Source organism: Polyodon spathula, unplaced genomic scaffold (genome assembly GCF_017654505.1).
Source record: "Polyodon spathula isolate WHYD16114869_AA unplaced genomic scaffold, ASM1765450v1 scaffolds_3260, whole genome shotgun sequence".
NCBI lineage: Eukaryota > Metazoa > Chordata > Actinopteri > Acipenseriformes > Polyodontidae > Polyodon > Polyodon spathula.
The window spans coordinates 1-15,706 of record NW_024474724.1 but is presented as its reverse complement, the minus strand read 5'-3'; the positions used below and the strand labels follow the sequence as shown (position 1 = coordinate 15,706).

At 46.8% G+C, this 15,706-nt stretch overlaps 8 non-coding genes across 8 annotated transcripts; all 8 read left to right on the top strand.

The window, feature by feature from the left end:
- Positions 1-2,849: 2,849 nt before the first annotated feature.
- LOC121311539 lies at positions 2,850-3,043 on the top strand. Its single transcript, XR_005949316.1, has one exon. It is a non-coding gene; the product is annotated as a U2 spliceosomal RNA (small nuclear RNA).
- Positions 3,044-3,492: 449 nt separating this feature from the next.
- On the top strand, positions 3,493-3,610 carry LOC121311561. The gene has a single exon (XR_005949332.1). It is a non-coding gene; the product is annotated as a U5 spliceosomal RNA (small nuclear RNA).
- Positions 3,611-9,416: 5,806 nt separating this feature from the next.
- LOC121311538 lies at positions 9,417-9,601 on the top strand. The gene has a single exon (XR_005949315.1). It is a non-coding gene; the product is annotated as a U2 spliceosomal RNA (small nuclear RNA).
- Positions 9,602-9,994: 393 nt separating this feature from the next.
- LOC121311560 lies at positions 9,995-10,112 on the top strand. The gene has a single exon (XR_005949331.1). It is a non-coding gene; the product is annotated as a U5 spliceosomal RNA (small nuclear RNA).
- Positions 10,113-12,062: 1,950 nt separating this feature from the next.
- LOC121311552 lies at positions 12,063-12,254 on the top strand. The gene has a single exon (XR_005949323.1). It is a non-coding gene; the product is annotated as a U2 spliceosomal RNA (small nuclear RNA).
- A 381-nt stretch (positions 12,255-12,635) lies between these two features.
- LOC121311559 lies at positions 12,636-12,753 on the top strand. Its single transcript, XR_005949330.1, has one exon. It is a non-coding gene; the product is annotated as a U5 spliceosomal RNA (small nuclear RNA).
- A 1,918-nt stretch (positions 12,754-14,671) lies between these two features.
- Positions 14,672-14,861, top strand: LOC121311553. The gene has a single exon (XR_005949324.1). It is a non-coding gene; the product is annotated as a U2 spliceosomal RNA (small nuclear RNA).
- Positions 14,862-15,313: 452 nt separating this feature from the next.
- On the top strand, positions 15,314-15,430 carry LOC121311575. Its single transcript, XR_005949345.1, has one exon. It is a non-coding gene; the product is annotated as a U5 spliceosomal RNA (small nuclear RNA).
- The last annotated feature ends 276 nt before the right edge of the window (positions 15,431-15,706 follow it).

Sequence of the window (15,706 nt, the reverse complement as noted above, 5' to 3'; positions counted from 1 at the left end):
ACCTTTGTGGGTCCCAGGCAGAATGGTGGGAGTTGGTGAAAGAGAAAATTAAATATTTCTTTATTTGGGTGGGGAGGAGGAAGGCGGAGAGGGAGAGAGGGCAGGAGAAGAGTTTATTCAAGGAGCTAGTGAGCTTAACTAAGCTTTACAATGCAGGGCTGGACTTCAGTGAAGAGATCAAGGAAGTGAAGAAGAGGATGAGGGGGGTGGTAGAAAGGAGGGTGAAGGGGCTCTTATTTAAGAGCAGGGAAAAGCATTTAGAGGAAAATGAAAAGTGTAGCCGGTACTTTTTTAAAAAAGTGTTGGATGGGAGGAAGTTAATAGACTCTATGAAAGGGGGTAATGGGGCCTTAGTTAAGACTACTGAGGGGCTGTTGAGGGTGGTGGAGGAGTTTTATGGGGGCCTTTATGGGAAGAAAAAAATTGAAGTGGGGGTTATGGAGGAGGTGTTAGGACATCTGGAGCGGGAGGTAGGGGATGGAGGGCAGCTGGACGTGGATTTCACGAGGGAAGAGTTAGATGAGGTGGTGAGGGGGGTGAGGCTGGGCAAGACACCAGGGGGGGATGGACTCCCGGTGGAATTTTATTTAAAGTTTTGGGAGTTGGTAGCACCAGATCTGTTGGCCTTGTTTCGGGAGTGTGGGGAGGGGGAAGGGGAGTTTCCTCCCTCATTTAGAGAGGGTATTATTACTTTGATTTTTAAGAAGGGGGATAAGACTGAGCTAAAAAATTGGCGACCAATCACATTATTGAACCAGGATTTTAAGTTCTTCAGCAAATTATTGGCTCAACGTATGAGGGGTGTATTGGGGAACGTTATCCACCTGGATCAAACTTGTGCCGTTCCAGGGAGGAAGATCACGGACAGCCTGGTATTGATGAGAGATGTCATCTGTTACGCGAGAGACAGAGGGATTCGATTATGTATATTAAATTTAGATCTTGAAAAAGCTTACGATCGGGTCTCGCATCAGTTCATGTTTGGTGTTCTGCAAAAAATGGGGTTTGCAAAGAGGTTTTTAGACTGGGTGGGCCTGCTATATAAGGGTGTATATAGCAGGGTTTTGGTAAATGGGTTTTTGTCTAATCCTATTAGTGTGGAATGTGGCGTCCGTCAGGGGTGTCCGTTATCTCCGCTCCTGTTTATCTGTTGTATGGAGCCGCTGGCACAAGCGTTGAGAAGGGACCCAGTGTATAGAGGCCTAACTATTCCTGGGAGTGGGGGGCAGGAGGTAAAATGTGTCCTGTATATGGACGATATTAGTGTCCTTTGTCGAGACGAGTTGTCCATCCGAAGAACGTTGGAGAATGCAGAGGTTTTTTGCCGTGCTTCCGGGTCAAAACTCAACCAGGACAAGTCAGAGGCAATGTTCTATGGGAACTGGGATGGGAGGGTCAATATTAAATTAAATGTTAAGGAGGATTGTATTAAGATTTTGGGGGTCATTTTTGATGCCAATGGCTCAGGGGGAAAGAACTGGGAGGAGGTGGGGAGCAGGGTCAATAAGAAGCTTGGGTTTTGGAGGCTGAGGAGGCTTACAATGGAGGGGAGGGTGATGGTGTTAAAGGGGGTAATTTTGCCGCTGCTTTTGTATGTGGCGGTCGTGTTTCCGCCACCAAGAAATGTGGTGACGCTGTTAAACAGAGTTGTGTTCCGTTTTTTTTGGCAGGGGAAGTGGGAAAGAGTGAGGAGGAGTGTGGTGGGGAAGGATAAATTAAAGGGGGGGAAAGGGATGCCAGATATCCAGATGTTCTTAATGTCAAAATTTTGTGCATTACATTTCACTATGTGTATGAATGGGGTGTCGAAAGGTGCTTGTTTTGTGAGGTACTATATTAGTGCCTATTTGAGGAGTCTGAAGTGGATGTCCGTGCCGTTGTCTGTGCCAACAGCCTTTGATCTGCCCTATCATTATGCATTAATTAAGAGATTTGTGGTGTCCCGGGGTTTGGAGGGTTGTAAGGCTGAAATTGTTGTTAATGGCAAATCTCTGTTTAATTTTCTGCAGGATAATGGGGATATGTGTCCGGTTCATGGCCTTGTATTAGACGAGATGCCAGAGGTGTGGCAGAACGCGAGTCATCCTGCCCTGATGAACGAGCATCGAGATCTGTCTTGGTTGGTGGCCCACGAAGTATTGCCAGTTCGAGCGGTGATGTATGCACGCAAGCTGGGGAGGTCTCCCAGGTGCCCGAGGGAGAAATGTAAGGAGGAAGAAACTGTCGGGCATGCGCTGTGGGACTGTATGGAGGTGCAGAAGGTGTGGAGTGAGGCAGGCTCCATCCTGGACTTGTTCCGGGGTCAGCTGCTCATAGACAGGCAGCGTGTGCTCTATGGGTCCCTGAAGAAGGACCAAGGGAAGATAAGCAAAGTGCAGTGGAGTAGGCTGTGGGTGCTAATACGCTGTCTGTGTGATGCGATCTGGAGGGCAAGGAACTGTTTAGTGGTCAAGGGCGTGAGCCTGCCTGCCCAGGCGGTTCTTGAAATGGGACTAAGCCAGGTGGAGGGCTATGTCCTAAGAGACGCCTTGCGTCTTGGCCGTCAAGAGGCGAAGAGGAGATGGAAGCTGGAGGAATGGAGAAGAGGAGATCTGTGGGCTACTGGCGTGGGATGAGATCTTGATGCTTGTTTATTTGAAGTAGGATTGGCATATTGTTAGGGGCACATGTTATCCTGTAGGAAATGGAATGACAAGTGTGATTATGATTTGTATTTGTTGTATAGTTGAAATGGATGTAATGTGATAGTGTAATGTGTCGGTTTTGTTGTATGTATAAGTTAGTTTTTTTGTGATTATATGTATTTATATTGTGATGTTTAATCGTGTTTTGTGGATGTATATATGTGTATTTCTTTTTCATTAATAAAAAAAAAAAAAAAAAAAAAATCTGTTCTTATCAGTTTAATATCTGATACGTCCCCCATAGGGGGACCGTCTATATTAAATGGATTTTTGGAAGCGGGAGATGGAAGCGGGGCTTGCTCCGTCCACTCCACGCATCGACCCGGTATTGCAGTACCTCCGGGAACGGTGCCCATTTCTCAGAAAGGTCAAAAAGAGAGAGAGAGAGAGCTACCTCCTCTCCTCCTCTCTCTCCTCCGCTCGCTCGACGCTCTCTCCCTCTAACTCCTCCACAAAACCTCGCTCCCCCTCTCCTCTCTCTCCACCTCCCGGGTGGGAGGGGGGTGGTAGGGTGTTGAGGGAAAGGACCCTCTCGGCGGCTCTTTTTCGTTCTTTTTTTTTTTTTTTTTTTTTTTTTTTTTTTTTTTCATATTTCATATTCAGGCAGGCCTAACACACGCAGCAGGCCAGTGTAGCAGCAGCAGCAGCAGCAGCAGCAAAGCGCCCTTTCGCCGGGGCGGAACGGCAGATGCGTTTTGGGAGGAGTTCCCTGTTTTTGTTTTGCGTGCGTGGCCTCGCTGCCGCTTGGCAGAGGGGAGGGCCTTTGGGCCTTTGGGCCGGCCGGAAGGGCTCGGCCACCAGCAAAGGCACGCTCCGGCTTCTCTACAGCTCGAATGAACCTTTCGCCTTTTACTAAAGATTTCCGTGGAGAGGAGCATTTACGAGTTCGATCCAATTTTTGGACAGCCCTTCCCCTCAGGGAGGGGCTCCACCTGGAGTTTAAAAGCAGAACGAGCACAGAAAGGGCGGTCGCCCCCGTTGGAGCCCGGCACCTTTCCTTCCTTCCTTCCTTCCTTCCTTCCTTCCTTCCTTCCTTCCTTCCTTCCTCCCTCCGCCCGCCCGAGAAGCAAGTACCACGACTGCTGCGGCGGGCGGCCGCGCCCGGGGCGTTTGGCCAAAACCATTGTGGGCATCGCTTCTCGGCCTCTTGGCTCAGACAAGTGTATGTGGCTTGACCGCAGCAGTTGTTGGTGAAGTGATCGCGCTTTCTAGGCGTTTTTTGAAAATTATAGAAGGTGGTTTTGGTGTTAACTTGTTTCTTTGTTAGTTTTTTTCCCAGGTGCCCCGGATTCTTTTTTGTGGAAAGGAGAGAAAAGAACAGAGGAGAGAGAGAGGAGTCTTTGCTTTTTGGGGGTAGGGCCCTTCGGGGTTTCCTTCATTGTGTTTTATTTGTTGTATATTTGGTTACTTTTTTCTGGTAAAGATGTCTACATATATGTCTGGTGTGAGGCGCTTTAACTGTGTTAGGTTTGCAGTGAGACAGGCTTATTTAGAGGGTGAAGGGAAGTTAGAATTGAGTAGGTTAGAGTTCTCAAGGAATGTTTTGCAGGGTTTGTTCAGTCTTGTTCCATGTGAGGTGAACTGTATTATTTCTGTGGGGAAGGGGAATGTGTGGGAGGTGAGCTTTAGCACAGAGGCGGTGTTGAATCGGTTTTGGGGTAAGTATGAGCTGTTAACTGGGCATGATTTGCTAAGGAAATTTGAGGTGACTGCTTTGTCGGACAATAGACGAAAGGTGGTGGTGGTAAGAATGTTCAATGAGTCTGTAGAAGGGGCAGATGTAAGAACATGGCTGTGCAGGTACTGCAACGTACTGAGGGCTCCAGCTAGAGTGGAGGATGCGGACGGAATATGGAATGGGTCGTGGAGGGTGCTAGTGGAGCTGCATCCGAAGCCAGGGGGGTATGGAGGCCTGAGGCATATTCCATCAGATATTGCACTAGGTGCAAACCGGGGGTTTGTCCACTATCAGGGCCAGCCAAAACTTTGTAGAAGGTGTGGAGAGTTGGGGCACCTGGCAGTAGCCTGCGATAAAGTAGCATGCCATATTTGTAAAGAGCTTGGTCATGTGGCCTCTGAATGCTCAATAAGGAGGGCCTGTAATTTGTGTGGTAGTCAGGACCATTTTTTCAGGGAGTGCCCAAACTCTTTTGCAAATAAAGTTAAAACAAACAAAGATAAGGGGAATGAGAATGTAGGGGAGAAGGAGGCAGAGGAGCTGGAGAGAACAGATTTGGCAAAGAATGAAGCCAGTCAAGCGGTTTCTGTGTTGGTGGAGGATTTGTGTGTTTCTCAATCTGAGGATGAAGCGGTTGAGTTTCAGACTGTACACAGGGAGGTGATTGGTGGAGGAAGTGGTGAAAGGGCTGATGGGAAGGCTGGTGAAGCAACAAGTAAGGAGAGGGAGGAAGGGAGGGTCTTTGTGGGAGGGGAGGAGAATGTAAATACAGGGGGTGTGATTGTGGGGGAAGGGAAAGAAATGGGAGAGCAAAGTGGGACAAGGGCAATTGAGATGTTTGAAGAAAAGGAGGAGGATAGTGAAACAGAAGGTAGTGAAATGGAGGAAGGTTCGGAGGGGGACGTGTCCGATACGGGGAGTGTAGTGGAGACGGGGACAGGACAAAAGGTCAGGGGGAAGGAAAAGAAAATAGAGAAGAGGAAAATGGAGGAAGAACAGGAGAAGAGAGGGAAAAACAAAAAAGGACGTAAAAAGAAAATAGAGACAGAAGGGAACGATCAGGAAGGGGGAAGTGGGTGTGGTTTTTTGGCTTCCTCTCCCACTATAGACTCCCCTTTGAGTGAGAGGACGTTTTCTCCGGGGGAACAGGATTATGGGGGACAAGAGTATGTGGGGAGTGAGAATGAGAGGAATTTTGAGGAGGTGTTACAGGCAGGGTCTTTACACAAGTAGTAGAGATGACTGTGTGTTTTATATCTTCTGATGGCTATGAATCTTTCTGTGGCTTCTGTGAACGTCAGGAGCATAGTTAGCTCAGTTAGGAGCATGTCTGTTTTAGATTATTTGAAGGGAATCGATGCAGATATCATGTTTCTGCAGGAATGTGGAATTGGTTTTAGTAAAGAATATAAGCATTGGGAGGAAAGGTGGACGGTGGGGGAGTCAGTGTGGTCCGGAACAAACGAAAATAGGAATGCCGGGGTGGCAATTTTATTGAAAACTAAGAAGTGTGCAATAAAAGAAAGCATGGTTATAATGGATGGAAGGGCATTAATGGCGAGAGTTTTATATGGTGGGAAAGAACTCATCTTAATTAATGTTTATGCATCACCGGACAAAGAGGAGAGATTTGCCTTGTTTAATAGGTTAAGACCTTTTTTAGTTACAGCATTACCAATCTTAATGGGGGGTGACTGGAACTGTGTCCTATCTTCAAAGGATAGGCAGGAGGGGTTGAAAGGTTTTAAATTAGACAAGACATCCGGGCTGTTACTGCAGATCGTTAAAGATTTTAAATTGATAGATGTGTACAGATCCTTAAATGTCAAGGGAGGTTTCACTTGGTTTAGCCCCCAGGGGAAGAGCAAGTCAAGAATCGATATGGTGTTTATGACAGGGGATATAAAGTGTACACAATGTGTGTTGACACCAGTCTTTTTCTCCGACCACCTGATGGTGAGTGGGAAGTTCGATTTAGGGGTGGTAGTAGAAAACAAAAGGGGAATATGGAAACTAAACACAAAGTTGTTAAGAGAGAAAGGAATTAAGGAAAGGTTCAAAGAATGGTATGAGGGGTGGAGGAGCTTAAAAGGATTTTATAACACAGAGGCAGAGTGGTGGGAGATGGTGAAAACAAAGATCCAGAATTTTTTTATTGGTGAAAGTAGAAGTAAGGTGCAAAAGGAAAAGATGAAGTACAAAATACTGCAAATAAAGCTGCAAAGATTGTTTACGCAGGCAAGGGCAGGGGCGGAGGTCTTCCAGCAGATTGCAGAAACAAAAAGGAAAATACAAGAGGTGTTTAAAAGGAAATGTGACAGGGTTATATTCTTAAGCAAAGCAGAATGCCTGGAAAATAATGAGAAATGTACAAGGTTCTTTTTTAAAAAGGTGGTGGAGAGAAAGAAAGGCATGGCAGGATTGAAGGGGGAGGATGGGAAAACAAGGACGGAGCAGGGGGAAATACTGGAGGTGGTAGAAAACTTTTATGGACAGCTGTACGAAGAGAAAGAAATAGACGAGGGGAGATGTAATGACCTTTTAAAAAACATTGATAAGGTTTTACAGGGGGTGCAAACAGAAAATATGTGTGTGGATTTCACTGTTTTAGAAATGGAAAGTATAGCCAAGTCTTTTAAGTTGAATAAAACACCAGGGGGAGATGGACTGCCAATAGAATTTTATATTGAATTTTGGGATGTCTTAAAATTTGATTTATTAGTTTTATTCAGGGAGATTTGTAATGCTGGAGAAATGCCCCCTTCCTTTCGGAGGGGAATCATCACACTCCTACACAAGAAAGGTGACAGAGAAGACCTAAAGAACTGGCGTCCAATCAGCCTGCAGAACACAGACTACAAACTACTAGCAAAGCTCATTACCTGCAGAATGAAGAAGGTTATCGATACTGTCATTCACCCGGACCAGGTATGTGCAGTCCCGGGGAGGAGGATAATGGACAGCCTGATACTCATGAGGGACACTATCGGTTATGCCAGGGAGAGGGAGCTCCCGCTTTGCGTCCTGAATTTGGACTTAGAAAAGGCATACGATAGGATTGCGCACAAGTACATGTTTGGTGTATTGTCCAAAATGGGGTTTCCGATCAGGTTCGTGAATTGGATTAAAATCTTGTATTCAGAGATCGAAAGTGTTATTTTGGTAAATGGGAGCACGACCAAACCAGTTAAGATTCGGAGTGGGGTGCGCCAAGGCTGTCCTTTATCACCTCTATTATTTATTTGTTGCATGGAACCGCTAGCAAACGCAATCAGGGCTGAAAGGTTAATCAGTGGACTGTTTATACCTGGTAGCAAAGGGGATCAAGTAAAGTGTTTACTATACATGGATGATGTATCGATTGTCTGTCGAGATGAGCTCTCCATTGTGAAGGCTTTGGAGCGGACCGAAGATTTCTGCAGTGCTTCGGGGTCAAAACTGAACAGGAACAAGAGTGAGTGTATGCTGTTTGGAAGGTGGGGCAGAGTACCCAGTATAGATTTGTGTTTTAAAACAGATTGTATTAGGATGCTGGGAATCAAAGTGAACGCACAGGGGTCTGGACAGAAGAGCTGGGAAGAGGTGACGAGTAAGGTGTCCCAGAAACTGGGTCTGTGGAGTCTCAGGGAGCTATCTTTTGAAGGTAAAAGACTAATTTTAAAGGCAGTGATTTTACCAATGTTATTGTACGTGGCTATTGTGTACCCCCCATCTAGGGACGTTTTAAGAATTTTAACAAGAAAGGTGATGTGCTTCTTCTGGGGAATGAAGTGCGAGATGTTAAGAAGGGAGGTTGTGTACAGGAGTGTGAGGTGTGGAGGAAAGGGGATCCCGGACTTGGCACAAACCTTGCTGCTGAGGTTCACGTGGGTGCATGTGAACTTGTGTTTGTTCGGGAAGTGTAAGGCTGCCTGTTTTGTAAAGTTTTATTTGGGGGGATCTTTAAGAGCTTTTAAAATGTTTCACTCTTCCTTGTCGGTGCCCTTGTCAGAAGATTTGCCCTACTGTTATAACAAAATAAAGAAAACTTTACAGGCACAAGTTTTAACAGAAATCGAACCCGAGGCATGGAAAGAATCCCGGAAGGTCTTGGCAATTGTGAAGGACAGAGATAAAATGTGCGATATTTCCTTTTTTCACCCACAGGTTGTGGAAGGAATTTGGCGACAGGTGGCTCATCCGAGCCTCTTGAACCGACACAAGGACCAGGCTTGGCAGGTGGTACACCAGATTCTCCCGGTAAGAGCTGTCATGCACCGAAGATCGCTGGCCAAGAACCCGAGATGCCCTTTTGAGGGCTGCCGGGCAGAAGAAACAGTGGAACACCTACTCTGGGGCTGTGTGCAGGCCCAGAAAGTCTGGAAGGAGGCAAGGGGGCTGATCGGGAGTTTCATGGACTATGACCAATTGGAGAGCAAACACGTCTTGTACGGTATAACCCCGAGCAAAACAAATAAGAAGGATGGGGTGTGTTTATGGATTGTCATAAATTGTGTCAATCATGCTCTGTGGGCTACAAGAAACGTGTTGGTCTTCAAGAAGAAATACATGGATGGAAAGGAGTGCATGAAATTGGCCTGCCGCAGCCTCAGCGAGTACCAGCTTCGGGACGGGATACTGGAAGGGCATGACAGCGCGAGGAAGAAGTGGCGTGGCAGCTGGTGTGCCCTTGCGGGCCGGTCTGGAGTTGGTTAGGGGGCTCACAATAGGGGGTGAAGCAGATTATTTATGACACATACTCTGGTTTTCACAATTGAGTGAGTGAGGTTTTAAACAGTTTTACGGTACCTGCCTGTATTAATGTGCTTTAATTTTTACAATCAATAGACTATGAGTTTACCTGTGCAATGGATGTATCATGAAATGTAGATGTTTTACCAGGGTTTTAAACTGTTAGAAAATAGGATATCTTGCTGTCATGTTTCTAGTTGCATGTATAATGGGATGCAACCATAGTTTTAGAGTGCTGTAAAGTATAATGTTTGAAAATGACTGATTTTTTAAATGTTATAACTGTGAACAACACTGTCATTTTAGTGAGAAGATTAAATAAAATTATTTTTCCAAAAAAAAAAAAAAAAAAATCTGTTCTTATCAGTTTAATATCTGATACGTCCCCCATCGGGGGACCGACTATATTAAATGGATTTTTGGAAGCTGGAGATGGAACAGGGGCTTGCTCCGTCCACTCCACGCATCGACCCGGTATTGCAGTACCTCCGGGAACGGTGCCCATTTCTCAGAAAGGGAAAGGTCAAAAAGAGAGAGAGAGAGATAGAGAGAGAGAGAGAGAGAGAGAGAGAGAGAGAGAGAGAGAGCCCCACCCTCCCCCCCACCCCACCTCCCCTTTCCTGGGACGCGCCGTTTTCCCGCTCTTTTCTTTCGTTCTTTTTTTTTTTTTTTTTTTTTTTTTTTTTTTTTTTTTCATATTTCATATTCAGGCAGGCCTAACACACCCAGCAGGCCAGTGTAGCAGCAGCAGCAAAGCGCCCTTTCGCCGGGGCGGAACGGCAGATGCTTTTTGGGAGGAGTTCCCTGTTTTTGTTTTTCGTGCGTGGCCTCGCTGCCGCTTGGCAGAGGGGAGCCTTTGGGCCTTTGGGCCGGCCGGAAGGGCTCGGCCACCAGCAAAGGCACGCTCCGGCTTCTCTACAGCTCGAATGAACCTTTCGCCTTTTACTAAAGATTTCCGTGGAGAGGAGCATTTACGAGTTCGATCCAATTTTTGGACAGCCCTTCCCCTCAGGGAGGGGCTCCACCTGGAGTTTAAAAGCAGAACGAGCACAGAAAGGGCGGTCGCCCCCGTTGGAGCCCGGCACCTTTCCTTCCTTCCTTCCTTCCTTCCTTCCTTCCTTCCTTCCTTCCCTCCTCCCGCCTTCGCCCGCCCGAGAAGCAAGTACCACGGCTTCTCTGGCGGGCGGCCGCGCCCGGGGCGTTTGGCTATAACCATTGTGGGCATCGCTTCTCGGCTTCTTGGCTCCGGTCAAGTGAGGGTTAAGAAGGCGAAAGTAAGACTTTGAAGGCGTAAGCTGGAAAGAGTTTTTTGAGCAAAAATGGAAGAAGGAGCTGAAGGACGGAATACTCTCTATTTCCAGTTGAAACAACTGACTGGATTGTGGGGGAGGCGGAAGTTTGTGCTGGAAGTTTTGTTCGGGTTTTTTGGATTGGAAGCAGAGGATATTCTTTGCGTGAAGGATTATATTGCCAAAGGTCGATTCGACGTGACTATGAAAGCGGAGGAGGCCTGCTGGGAAATGCTAAAGAGGTATGAAGAGAATAAAGAGGTGCTGCCGGCTAGTGTGTTTGTCATGGAACCATGGTTTCTGAGGGAGTGGAAAATGGTTTATGTGACTATGTCCAGTCCATTCGTGCCAGAAGAGGACATTACAACGGTTTTGAAAAGGAACTGTGAGCTGAAGAGTGAGTTTCCAGTGAAGGTAATGGATTCTGAAAATGTGTGGAATGGTGTCTGGAAATATACTGCTAAGCTGCATGTGAGGGAAGGGAGGGTGATTCATATCCGACCTCATTTGACAATAGGAGCAGTGAGAGGAACATTGTATTACAGGGGACAACCTAAAGTGTGTTACAAATGTAACAGAGAAGGACACTTTGCTGCTGAATGTGGGGAAGTGTTATGTAAAAACTGCCAAGGGACAGGTCATGTTTCCAGAGACTGCCCTAGGGGATGGATTTGTAATCTCTGTGGTTCTACAGAGCATATGTACAGAGACTGCCCAAAGAGTGCAAAGAGCTATGCCCAAGCAGCTAAGGGTGGGGAGAAGAAGAAAAAAGAAGAAGAGAAAACAAAGGAACAGCCTGAAAAGAAAACAAAGACTGGGACAGTGCCAGAGGAAAAAGAAATTCAGAAAGGCAAAGGAGTGAGTGTTGGGGGAGGAGTCCCCAGAGGAGAAGGTGGAATGGCGGGAAAACTAAAACAGGAGCAAACAAAGGAAAAGGGTGGAGTTTCGGGGGAGGAGGGAGAAGAGAGAGGTGGCTGCGGTGCAACAAGAGACCAGCAGGGGACCTTAGAGGAGCGCTCCGCTTCTGTTCCGATGGAGGAGGGAGAGGTGCAGAGGAAGAGAAAGGAGAGAGAAGGAAAGGAGGTGAGGACTAGCGAGGATCCATCAAGAAAGATAAGAGGAGGAAAGGAGGGTGTGACAACGGGTCAGAGTTGGGGTGAAGCAATGGAAGAGGAGGAAGAGTACTGCTAAGGAGCAGAGAACGAACAAAGAGGTGGTGAAACAGCAGAAGAGAAATTAATGTGAAACTTTAGGTCCAAAGGAATATGAAGAGGCTGTGACGTGAAGGAGAGAATGAGGACGGAAAATGATTACGGAAAACAGAGTGGAAAAGATACGAGGAAGAGAGACAGAGAATTTTGGATTTTGGCAAATTGGAAGTGGACCAGTGAGGAAGAAGACATCTAGAAAAGTTCTAGAGCTAAAGAAAGACTTTTGATTGTTTTTTTTTAATAATGTTTTGTTTTGTGGGTTTTGACTGTATTGGAAAAAAGAAAGACGGATGAATTTTTGTTGGGGTTTTTGAATTAGTTTTTGTTTATTTTCTTAGTTATTGTTTTATATGTAAAAAGATATATTTTGTGTTTAGTAGTTTTTAGTTTTTGTAAATGATAATAAGTTTTGTGTTTTTTGTGAATGATTTTGTTTTGTTGGAGTATTGTTTAAATGATAAGATTAAAAATAACTTATTTTCCAAAAAAAAAAAAAAAAAAAAAATCCTTTTCTTATCAGTTTAATATCTTATACGTCCCCCATAGGTGGACCGTCTGTATTAAATGGATTTTTGGAAGCGGGAGCTGGAAGCGGGGCTTGCTCCGTCCACTCCACTCATCGACCCCGTATTGCAGTACCTCCGGGAACGGTGCCCACTTCTCAGAAATGTCAAAAGGAGAGTGAGAGCGAGAGAGAGAGAGAGCGAGCGAGCGAGCGAGAGAGGACGAGATAGCCCCACCCTCCCTCCCCCCCTCCCCACCTCCCCTTTCCTGGGACGCGCCGTTTTCCCGTTTCTGTTTTTTTTTTTTTTTTTTTTTTTTTTTTTTTTTTTTTTTTTTTTTTTCATATTTCATATTCAGGCAGGCCTAACGCACGCAGCAGGCCAGTGTAGCAGCAGCAGCAAAGCGCCCTTTCGCCGGGGCGGAACGGCAGATGCGTTTTGGGAAGAGTTCCCTTTTTTTGTTTTGCGTGGCCTTGCTGCCGCTTGGTAGAGGGGAGTGCCTTTGGGCCGGCCGGAAGGGCTCGGCCACCAGCAAAGGCACGCTCCGGCTTCTCTACAGCTCGAATGAACCTTTCGCCTTTTACTAAAGATTTCCGTGGAGAGGAGCATTTACGAGTTCGATCCAATTTTTGGACAGCCCTTCCCCTCAGGGAGGGGCTCCACCTGGAGTTTAAAAGCAGAACGAGCACAGAAAAGTGCGGTCGCCCCCGTTGGAGCCCGTCAACTTTCCTTCCTTCCTTCCTTCCTTCCTTCCTTCCTTCCTTCCTTCCTCCCTCCGCCCGCCCGAGAAGCAAGTACCACGACTGCTGCGGCGGGCGGCCGCGCCCGGGGCGTTTGGCCAAAACCATTGTGGGCATCGCTTCTCGGCCTCTTGGCTCCTATCAAGAGAACAGAGAAGGCGAAAGTAATATCTGGAAAGCGTTAGCTGGAAAGAAAATTGCTGGAGAAATGGAAGAAGGAATGAGAGGAAGGAACACCCTGCGATTCCAACTGAAGCAGTTGAGTGGATTATGGGGGAGGAGAAAGTTTGTCCTGGAGGTCTTGTTCGAGCTATTCAAGCTGGATCCAGAAGAGGTGCTGTGTTTAAAGGACTTCATAGCAAAGGGAAGATTTGACCTGACCCTGTACACAGAAGAAGATTGCTGGAAGGTGATGAAGGTGTTCGAGGAGAACAAGGAGAGGCTGCCGGCCAGTGTTTTTAACCTGGAACCGCTGTTTCTCATGGACTGGAGAGCAGTGTTCGTGTCGATGTCCTGCCCGTTTGTACCGGTGGAGGACATCACTACCAGTTTGAAGAGGAGCTGTGAGCTGAAAACAGAGGTGCCAGAGAAGGTAATGGACACTGAGAAAGTTTGGAATGGAGTGTGGAAGTTTTCAGCAAGACTGTTCATCAGTGAAGGGAGGATGGTTCACATTCGGTCTGACCTGATGATAGGAGCGGTGAGGGGAACGGTATTTTACAGAGGGCAGCCAAGAACATGTTTTAAATGTAACAGTACTGGTCATTTCGCTGCAGATTGTGAGGAAGTGGTCTGTAAGAACTGCCGACAGACAGGGCATGTGTCCAGGGATTGCCCCAGTGGAGTTGTGTGCAACCTCTGTGGCTCCAAGGAGCATTTGTACAGGGACTGCCCACAGAGAGCTAAAAGTTATGCGCAAGCAGCCAGCGACGGGGCTAAGAAGGAAAGTGACAGAAAAGAGAAAGAACAGCCGAGCAAGAAGCCAGAGAAAACTAAAGGACTGGAAGAAATGGACACAGAGCCAAACAAAGGAGCAAGTGTTGGGGGAGGAGTCCAGAAGGATGGAGGCGGAATGGCGGGAAAAACAGCACCAGGGCAGACAAAGGAAAGGGGCGGAGTTACAGGAACTAAGGAAAAGAAGAAGGGAGAAGGCGCTTCAAAGGTCGACCAGCAGAGGGCCTCAGAAAAGCAGTCCACTCCTGACCCAATGGAGGTGGATGTACAGAAGAAGAGGAAAGAAAGAGGGAATGAGGAGTTGGCTAGTGAAGGAGAGTCAAGAAGGGTAAGAGGAACAGCTGGCCCGAGTTGGAGTGAGAGTGTGGAGGAAGAGGAGAAGAAGAAAGCCAGAGAGGAACAAAGGAGAGAGCCAGAACTTAGAACGTGGGATTCTGGGAGAGGTGATGGGAAGGAGGAGGTCCTTATGCTGCAGTTCTGTAGGAAGGAGTATTCTGAATTGGTGGCATGGGAGCTAAGGATGAGGAAAAGAAATCCAACAGAGGAGGAGGTAGGACGATACCACGCAGAGAGACAGCGACTACTGAAGAATGCGAGGTGGAAGGAAAAGGAGCTGGAAGAAAAGAAAAAATGTCAAGATAGGAGTTAAAGAAAGACTGCTTTTATTTTGATATATGTCTTGTTTTTCATGAAAGAAGTATTGTGTTGATGTATAATCGTATTTATTGGTGATTTTGAGTAAGGATATTTGTGTTTAATGTTTTTGAGTTCTGTTTTTTGAGATATGACTTTTTTGTTTATGAATAAGTATTTGATTTTGAAAAGTATAGAAGTTTTTTATTTTTTGTTTTGATGTATAATTGTTTTGTTTCATGATAAGATTAAATTTTATTAATTAAAAAAAAAAAAAAAAAAATCTGTTCTTCTTAGTCAGTTTAATACTGATACTCCCCCTATGGGACCGTCTATATTAAATGGAATTTTGGAAGCGGGAGATGGGAGCGGGTCTTGCTCCGTCCACTCCACGCATCGACCCGTTATGGCAGTACCTCCGGGAACGGTGCCCATTTCTCAGAAAGGTCAAAAGAGAGGAGAGGAGCGAGAGATAGAGAGAGGAGAGAGAGAGAGAAGAGAGATAGAGAGAGAGAGAGAGAGAGAGAGAGAGAGAAGAGCGAGGGAGAGAGAGAGCCGAGCGGGAGAGAGCCCCACCCTCCCCGCCCTCCTGGAGACCCCCGTTTATTCCGCGCCGTTTTCCCGTTCTTTTCGTTTTTTTTTTTTTTTTTTTTTTTTTTTTTTTTTTTTTTTCAGATTTCATATTATTCAGGCAGGCTAACGCACGCAGCAGGCCGTGTTCAGCAGCAGCATCAGCAGCAAAGCGCCCTTTCGCCGGGGCGGAACGGCAGATGCTTTTTGGGAAGAGTTCCATGTTTTTGTGTTTCGTGCGTGGCCTCGCTGCCGCTTGGCAGTGGGGAGGGCCTTTGGGCCTTTGGGCCCGCCGGTAGGGCTCGGCCGCCAGCAAAGGCACATTCTGGCTTCTCTACAGCTCGAATGCACCTTTCGCCTTTTACTAAAGATTTCCGTGTAGATGAGCATTTACGAGTTCGATCCATTTTTTGGACAGCCCTTCCCCTCAGGGAGGTGCTCCACCTGGAGTTTAAAAGCAGAACGATCACAGCAAGGGCGGTCGCCCCCGTTGGATCCCGGCACCTTTCCCTCTTCCTTCCTTCCTTCCTTCCTTCCTTCCTTCTTCCCTCCCATCCGCCTCCGCCCGCCCGAGAAGCAAGTACCACGACTGCTGCTGCGGGCGGCCGCGCCCGGGGCGTTTGACCAAAACCATTTTGGGCATCGCTTCTCAGCCTCTTGGCTCCGATCATGTGAGGGTTAAGAAGGCGAAAGTAAGACTTTGAAGGCGTAAG